The following is a 7500-nucleotide window of genomic DNA, read 5'->3' as shown; positions in this document are numbered from 1 at the left end:
GGTGCCCCCACTCTGCCCGCACGCCGGCACGCCTAAACCGCGGGGGGGAAAAAAAAAAAAAAACACGGGCCCGCGTGGCAACCCAGCCCGCCCGGCATAAGCGGCTCGGTCGATGCGGCCACGACCGAGGTGGGCGAGGCGCCGCCGCCTCGCCCGCGACAAGTCCGGGGGGCTCTCTCCGTCGGGTGCCGGGTCCGCCAACTCCAAAAAACTCTGCCCGCCAACGCGGGTCCCCGGCTTAGGGCCGAGGAAGGGGGACGGCTTCAACAACGCGGGCCGGGGACGGGGGCACCCCGACCCCGGGCTCCACAGCTTTACCGGGCGGGCCGACCGCCGCCGAGGCGGACCGACAGCCCAAAACAGTGCCCGCCGAGTGGGCCCCGGCTTAAGGCCAGGCACGAAAGGGACGAGGCGCCGCCGCCTCGCCCGCCACCGCTGCCCAGGGGGGACGCCCCCCCTTGCGAATCGGCCGGCAGAAGCCGGGCCGGAACGGGACACGCTCGCAGCTTCTCTCTCTCCGCCTCGCCTCGGCCGCCCGAGCGGCTCTCTCGGATCGTCTTTCGCTGCCCTTCTCTCTCGGCCTGGCGGGGAGAGCTCTCGCCCCCTTCTCCGGCTGCCCTTCTCTCTCGGCCTGGCGGGGAGAGCTCTCGCCCCCTTCTCCGGCTGCCCCTCTCTCTCGGCCTGGCGGGGAGAGCTCTCGCCCCCTTCTCCGGCTGCCCCTCTCTCTCTCGGCCTGGCGGGGAGAGCTCTCGCCCCCTTCTCCGGCTGCCCCTCTCTCTCGGCCTGGCGGGGAGAGCTCTCGCCCCCTTCTCCGGCTGCCCCTCTCTCTCGGCCTGGCGGGGAGAGCTCTCGCCCCCTTCTCCGGCTGCCCCTCTCTCTCGGCCTGGCGGGGAGAGCTCTCGCCCCCTTCTCCGGCTGCCCCTCTCTCTCGGCCTGGCGGGGAGAGCTCTCGCCCCCTTCTCCGGCTGCCCCTCTCTCTCTCGGCCTGGCGGGGAGAGCTCTCGCCCCCTTCTCCGGCTGCCCCTCTCTCTCTCGGCCTGGCGGGGAGAGCTCTCGCCCCCTTCTCCGGCTGCCCCTCTCTCTCGGCCTGGCGGGGAGAGCTCTCGCCCCCTTCTCCGGCTGCCCCTCTCTCTCGGCCTGGCGGGGAGAGCTCTCGCCCCCTTCTCCGGCTGCCCTTCTCTCTCGGCGCCCCTCTCACTGTACCAACTTTTCTCGGGAAAGACGGGAGCCGGGACACAGCCACAAAGACTCGTCCCGGCTAGGCGGCACTTGCTTTGCCCTGCCGGCTGCACCAGCCTGGCCACTCCACTCCGCCTTAGGCGCAGGCACGGGATGAAACCAACCTGCGGGGATGCGGCCCGTCACCTCGCTCCCATAATACGGACAGACGCGTCCGAAGCCGCCGCGGCCTCCTAGGGGACCGATGGAGCTTGACCGGGAGAAGGCGCCGCCGCAGGCCGCCTCTTACGATGAGGCAGCCGGAGGCGGCCGGCAACAGCGACCCCTTGGTGAACTTCCGCAGCCGGCCGAGACAACAGGTCTACCCGGCACCCTCCGAAATTTGACTAAGTCACGCCGGGGCGAGGTAGACCTGGTGTCCCCGGAAGGCGCACGCCAGCCGGGGGCAAGGCCGACCTCCGCCGGCCCCGGGCGGGCTCCGTGGTAGACCTGGTGTCCCGCCGGATCCGGGGTAGACCTGGTGTCCCGCCGGGCCCGGGGTAGACCTGGTGTCCCGCCGGGCCCGGGGTAGACCTGGTGTCCCGGGCTCCGGGGTAGACCTGGTGTCCCGGGCTCCGGGGTAGACCTGGTGTCCCGCCGGGCCCGGGGTAGACCTGGTGTCCCGGGCTCCGGGGTAGACCTGATGTCCCGCCGGATCCGGGGTAGACCTGGTGTCCCGGGCTCCGGGGTAGACCTGGTGTCCCGGGCTCCGGGGTAGACCTGGTGTCCCGCCGGGCCCGAGGTAGACCTGGTGTCCCGGGCTCCGGGGTAGACCTGGTGTCCCGCCGGATCCGGGGTAGACCTGATGTCCCGCCGGATCCGGGGTAGACCTGGTGTCCCGCCGGATCCGGGGTAGACCTGGTGTCCCGCCGGGCCCGGGGTAGACCTGGTGTCCCGGGCTCCGGGGTAGACCTGGTGTCCCGCCGGATCCGGGGTAGACCTGGTGTCCCGATCGATCCGGGGTAGACCTGGTGTCCCGGGCTCCGGGGTAGACCTGGTGTCCCGCCGGATCCGGGGTAGACCTGGTGTCCCGCCGGATCCGGGGTAGACCTGGTGTCCCGCCGGATCCGGGGTAGACCTGGTGTCCCGCCGGGCCCGGGGTAGACCTGGTGTCCCGCCGGATCCGGGGTAGACCTGATGTCCCGCCGGATCCGGGGTAGACCTGGTGTCCCGGGCTCCGGGGTAGACCTGGTGTCCCGGGCTCCGGGGTAGACCTGGTGTCCCGCCGGGCCCGAGGTAGACCTGGTGTCCCGGGCTCCGGGGTAGACCTGGTGTCCCGCCGGATCCGGGGTAGACCTGATGTCCCGCCGGATCCGGGGTAGACCTGGTGTCCCGGGCTCCGGGGTAGACCTGGTGTCCCGGGCTCCGGGGTAGACCTGGTGTCCCGCCGGGCCCGGGGTAGACCTGGTGTCCCGCCGGATCCGGGGTAGACCTGGTGTCCCGATCAATCCGGGGTAGACCTGGTGTCCCGGGCTCCGGGGTAGACCTGGTGTCCCGCCGGATCCGGGGTAGACCTGGTGTCCCGCCGGATCCGGGGTAGACCTGGTGTCCCGGGCTCCGGGGTAGACCTGGTGTCCCGCCGGGCCCGGGGTAGACCTGGTGTCCCGGGCTCCGGGGTAGACCTGGTGTCCCGCCGGATCCGGGGTAGACCTGATGTCCCGCCGGATCCGGGGTAGACCTGGTGTCCCGGGCTCCGGGGTAGACCTGGTGTCCCGCCGGGCCCGGGGTAGACCTGGTGTCCCGGGCTCCGGGGTTGACCTGGTGTCCCGCCGGATCCGGGGTAGACCTGGTGTCCCGATCAATCCGGGGTAGACCTGGTGTCCCGCCGGGCCCGGGGTAGACGTGGTGTCCCGGGCTCGGGGGTTGACCTGGTGTCCCGCCGGATCCGGGGTAGACCTGGTGTCCCGCCGGATCCGGGGTAGACCTGGTGTCCCGATCGATCCGGGGTAGACCTGGTGTCCAAGGCCCCGGGGTAGACCTGGTGTCCCAGGGCCCGGGGTAGACCTGGTGTCCAAGGCCCTTGGGTAGACCTGGTGTCCCGGGGCTCGGGGTAGACCTGGTGTCCCGGCTCCGGGGTAGACCTGGTGTCCAAGGCCCCGGGGTAGACCTGGTGTCCCGATCAATCCGGGGTAGACCTGGTGTCCCAGCGCCCGGGGTAGACCTGGTGTCCAAGGCCCCGGGGTAGACCTGGTGTCCCAGGGCTCGGGGTAGACCTGGTGTCCAAGGCCCCGGGGTAGACCTGGTGTCTCAGGGCCCGGGGTAGACCTGGTGTCCCAGGGCCCGGGGTAGACCTGGTGTCCCAGCGCCCGGGGTAGACCTGGTGTCCAAGGCCCCGGGGTAGACCTGGTGTCCCAGGGCTCGGGGTAGACCTGGTGTCCAAGGCCCCGGGGTAGACCTGGTGTCCCAGGGCCCGGGGTAGACCTGGTGTCCCAGGGCCCGGGGTAGACCTGGTGTCCAAAGCCCTGGGGTAGACCTGGTGTCCCGGGCTCCGGGGTAGACCTGGTGTCCCGGCTCGGGGTAGACCTGGTGTCCCGGCTCAGGGTAGACCTGGTGTCCAAGGCCCCGGGGTAGACCTGGTGTCCAAGGCCCCGGGGTAGACCTGGTGTCCCGATCAATCCGGGGTAGACCTGGTGTCCCAGGGCTCGGGGTAGACCTGGTGTCCAAGGCCCCGGGGTAGACCTGGTGTCCCAGGGCCCGGGGTAGACCTGGTGTCCAAGGCCCCGGGGTAGACCTGGTGTCCAAGGCCCCGGGGTAGACCTGGTGTCCCAGGGCTCGGGGTAGACCTGGTGTCCCAGCGCCCGGGGTAGACCTGGTGTCCAAGGCCCCGGGGTAGACCTGGTGTCCCAGGGCTCGGGGTAGACCTGGTGTCCAAGGCCCCGGGGTAGACCTGGTGTCCCAGCGCCCGGGGTAGACCTGGTGTCCCAGCGCCCGGGGTTGACCTGGTGTCCAAGGCCCCGGGGTAGACCTGGTGTCCCGATCAATCCGGGGTAGACCTGGTGTCCCGATCAATCCGGGGTAGACCTGGTGTCCCCGGCCGGAGCCGTGGTAGACCTGGTGTCCCTTCACAGCCGCCTGCCTCCCGGGCGCCACGGCGAGCCGCGGCAGCGCCGGAGCCGGCTTGTCCTGGTGAGCCAGGGCCGGCCCGGACCCGGGGTGGGCCTCCCATCTCCCTGTCGTCGCCCGCAGCCCGGGTGCCTCACCGTCCCCATCGACCCCGGAGCCGGGCTAAGCTCACAGCCTCATATCACCCCGGAGCCAGACGGCTCGATCAGCCCCGTCGCGCACAATGAGCCCCACCCCGCTTTCAAGATCAATACATATTTTCGGGGTTTATTGTGTTGGTCATTCGGGATTTTTTTTTTTTTTTTTTTTTTTTTTTTTTTTTTTTGGTGGGTTTTGGTGGTTTTTTTTCGGTTTGTTTGGTTTTTTTTTTTTTTTTCTTTCTTTCTTTATTGTTTGTTGTTTCTAGGTTCGGCTCTGTTGGATGCTGAGTTTTGAGGCTGTTATCTTTTGGGGGGGGGTCGGTGGTCTTGTGGTTTGGATTTGGGTAGAATGGCTCCTCTATTCGCTTGGAACGAGAAACTCATCCGGAAAAACAAACCGACAATAACAATTGGCACATTTTATTTCTCCTCGTTTCGTATCCAGAGCACTCCCAGCCGAGCCGACGGGCAACCCGTGCCCCGTGGTCTGCCTGCTGACACGCTGAACTGGCGAAACAGCGCCCCCACCAACCCCCCGCCCCCGCCCCCGCCCTGTCCCACCCACGCCCTCCTGAGACCCTACACAGCCCGGCCCCCCTGGCCCCCGATGCGGCTCGCCCCGCCCCGCCCCGCCCACCGGTAGAGGCGGCTGCCGCCGGCACCACCGCCAGCACACAGGCGGCCACTTTCGGCCGGGTTCTTTCACGGTCCGCAGAGGTCTTCCGCCCTCGACGTCAGTCTAGGGGGCCGTGGGGGCTCGGGGCCGAGGCGCCCGGGGCCGGCACGAAGCCGCCGGCCCTTGGCCCTCGTCCGCACAGACACAGATACAGCGCCACACCCACCCCCCCCCCCCCCACCCCCCCCGTGCGCACGTTCACTCCCCAAGGTCATCCCTTCAGGCCACCACACCGCCGCGCGTGCACACGCGCGCGCGGACAACCGTCCCCGCCCCCTCGCCGCCCCCCGCCACCTGCCCCCGCCCGCCCGCCCGGCCGCCTGGCTGCCCGTCCGCGTGCACGCTCTCGCGTGCCCTCACTCCCTGTCCCTGGCCCCGTCCCCGTCCCCGCGCCCGCCCCTGCCCTTACCCCTGCCCTTGCCGTCTCTGCCGGAGCCGCCCACGCCCATCGGCGGTTGGGGGCGCCCCACCCGCCCTCTCCCATCAGTCCCCCTGGCGCCGTCTGCATACTTTTCGGGCTTGCTAGGCACCCGAAGAGGGAGTCCGGCCAGGCACCACAGGTCCAGCCACGGGCAAGGCAGCCGTGGCCTAAGGCCGGCCCGGGACAACAGGACTACGACGGGGCGTTGGACACCAGGTCTAGCCCGGGCCCTAGGGCACCAGGTCTACCCCGGGCGCCGGGACACCAGGTCTACCCCGGGCGCTGGGACACCAGGTCTACCCCAGGGCCTTGGACACCAGGTCTACCCCGGGCGCTGGGACACCAGGTCTACCCCGGGCCCCGGGCTGCCGGAGCCTAAGTCCAGCCGAGACATCAGGTCTACCCCGGGCGCTGGGACACCAGGTCTACCCCGGGCGCTGGGACACCAGGTCTACCCCGGGCCCCGGGACACCAGGTCGACCCCGGGGCCTTGGACACCAGGTCTACCCCGGGCGCTGGGACACCAGGTCTACCCCGGGCGCTGGGACACCAGGTCTACCGCGGGGCCTTGGACACCAGGTCTACCCCGGGCGCCCGGACACCAGGTCTACCCTGGGCCCCGGGACACCAGGTCTACCCCGGGCCCTGGGACACCAGGTCTACCCCGGGGCCTTGGACACCAGGTCTAGCCCGGGCCCTAGGGCACCAGGTCTAGCCCGGGCCCCGGGACACCAGGTCTACCCCGGGCGCTGGGACACCAGGTCTACCCCGGGGCCTTGGACACCAGGTCTACCCCGGGCGCTGGGACACCAGGTCTACCCCGGGGCCTTGGACACCAGGTCTACCCCGGGCGCTGGGACACCAGGTCTACCCCGGGCCCCGGGACACCAGGTCTACCCCGGGCCCTGGGACACCAGGTCTACCCCGAGCGCCGGGACACCAGGTCTACCCCGGGGCCTGGGACACCAGGTCTACCCCGGGCCCCGGGACACCAGGTCTACCCCGGGCCCCGGGACACCAGGTCTACCCCGGGGCCTTGGACACCAGGTCTACCCCGGGCGCTGGGACACCAGGTCTAGCCCGGGCGCTGGGACACCAGGTCTACCCCGAGCCCTGGGACACCAGGTCTACACCGGGCGCCGGGACACCAGGTCTACCCCGATCCCTGGGCCGCCGTAGCCCAAGTCCGGATGGGTACACCAGGTCTACCCCTTGGCCTTGGCCTTGGACACCAGCTCTACCCTGGGCCCGGGGCTGCCGGAGCCTAAGTCCAGCCGGGACACCAGGTCTACCCCGAGCCCTGGGACACCAGGTCTACCCCGAGCCCTGGGACACAAGGTCTACCCCGAGCCCTGGGACACCAGGTCTACCCCGGGCGCTGGGACACCAGGTCTACCCCGGGCCCCGGGCTACCGGAGCCTAAGTCCAGCCGGGACATCAGGTCTACCCCGAGCCCCGGGACACCAGGTCTACCCCGAGCCCTGGGACACCAGGTCTACCCCGGGGCCTTGGACACCAGGTCTCCCCCGAGCCCTGGGACACCAGGTCTACCCCGGGCGCTGGGACACCAGGTCTACCCCGGGGCCTTGGACACCAGGTCTACCCCGGGCGCTGGGACACCAGGTCTACCCCGGGCGCTGGGACACCAGGTCTAGCCCGGGCGCTGGGACACCAGGTCTACCCCGGGCGCTGGGACACCAGGTCTACCCCGGGCGCTGGGAAACCAGGTCTACCCCGGGGCCTTGGACACCAGGTCTACCCCGGGCGCCGGGACACCAGGTCTACCCCGGGCGCCGGGACACCAGGTCTACCCCGGGACCCCCGGCTGCCGGAGCCTAAGTCCGGCCGGGACACCAGGTCTACCCCGATCCCTGGGCCGCCGTAGCCCAAGTCCGGCCGGGTACACCAGGTCTACCCCGAGCCCTGGGACACCAGGTCTACCCCGAGCCCTGGGACACCAGGTCTACCCCGGGCCCCGGGCT

This window comes from Ammospiza caudacuta, unplaced genomic scaffold (genome assembly GCF_027887145.1).
Source record: "Ammospiza caudacuta isolate bAmmCau1 unplaced genomic scaffold, bAmmCau1.pri scaffold_191, whole genome shotgun sequence".
NCBI lineage: Eukaryota > Metazoa > Chordata > Aves > Passeriformes > Passerellidae > Ammospiza > Ammospiza caudacuta.
Note: the sequence above shows the minus strand (reverse complement) of the source record.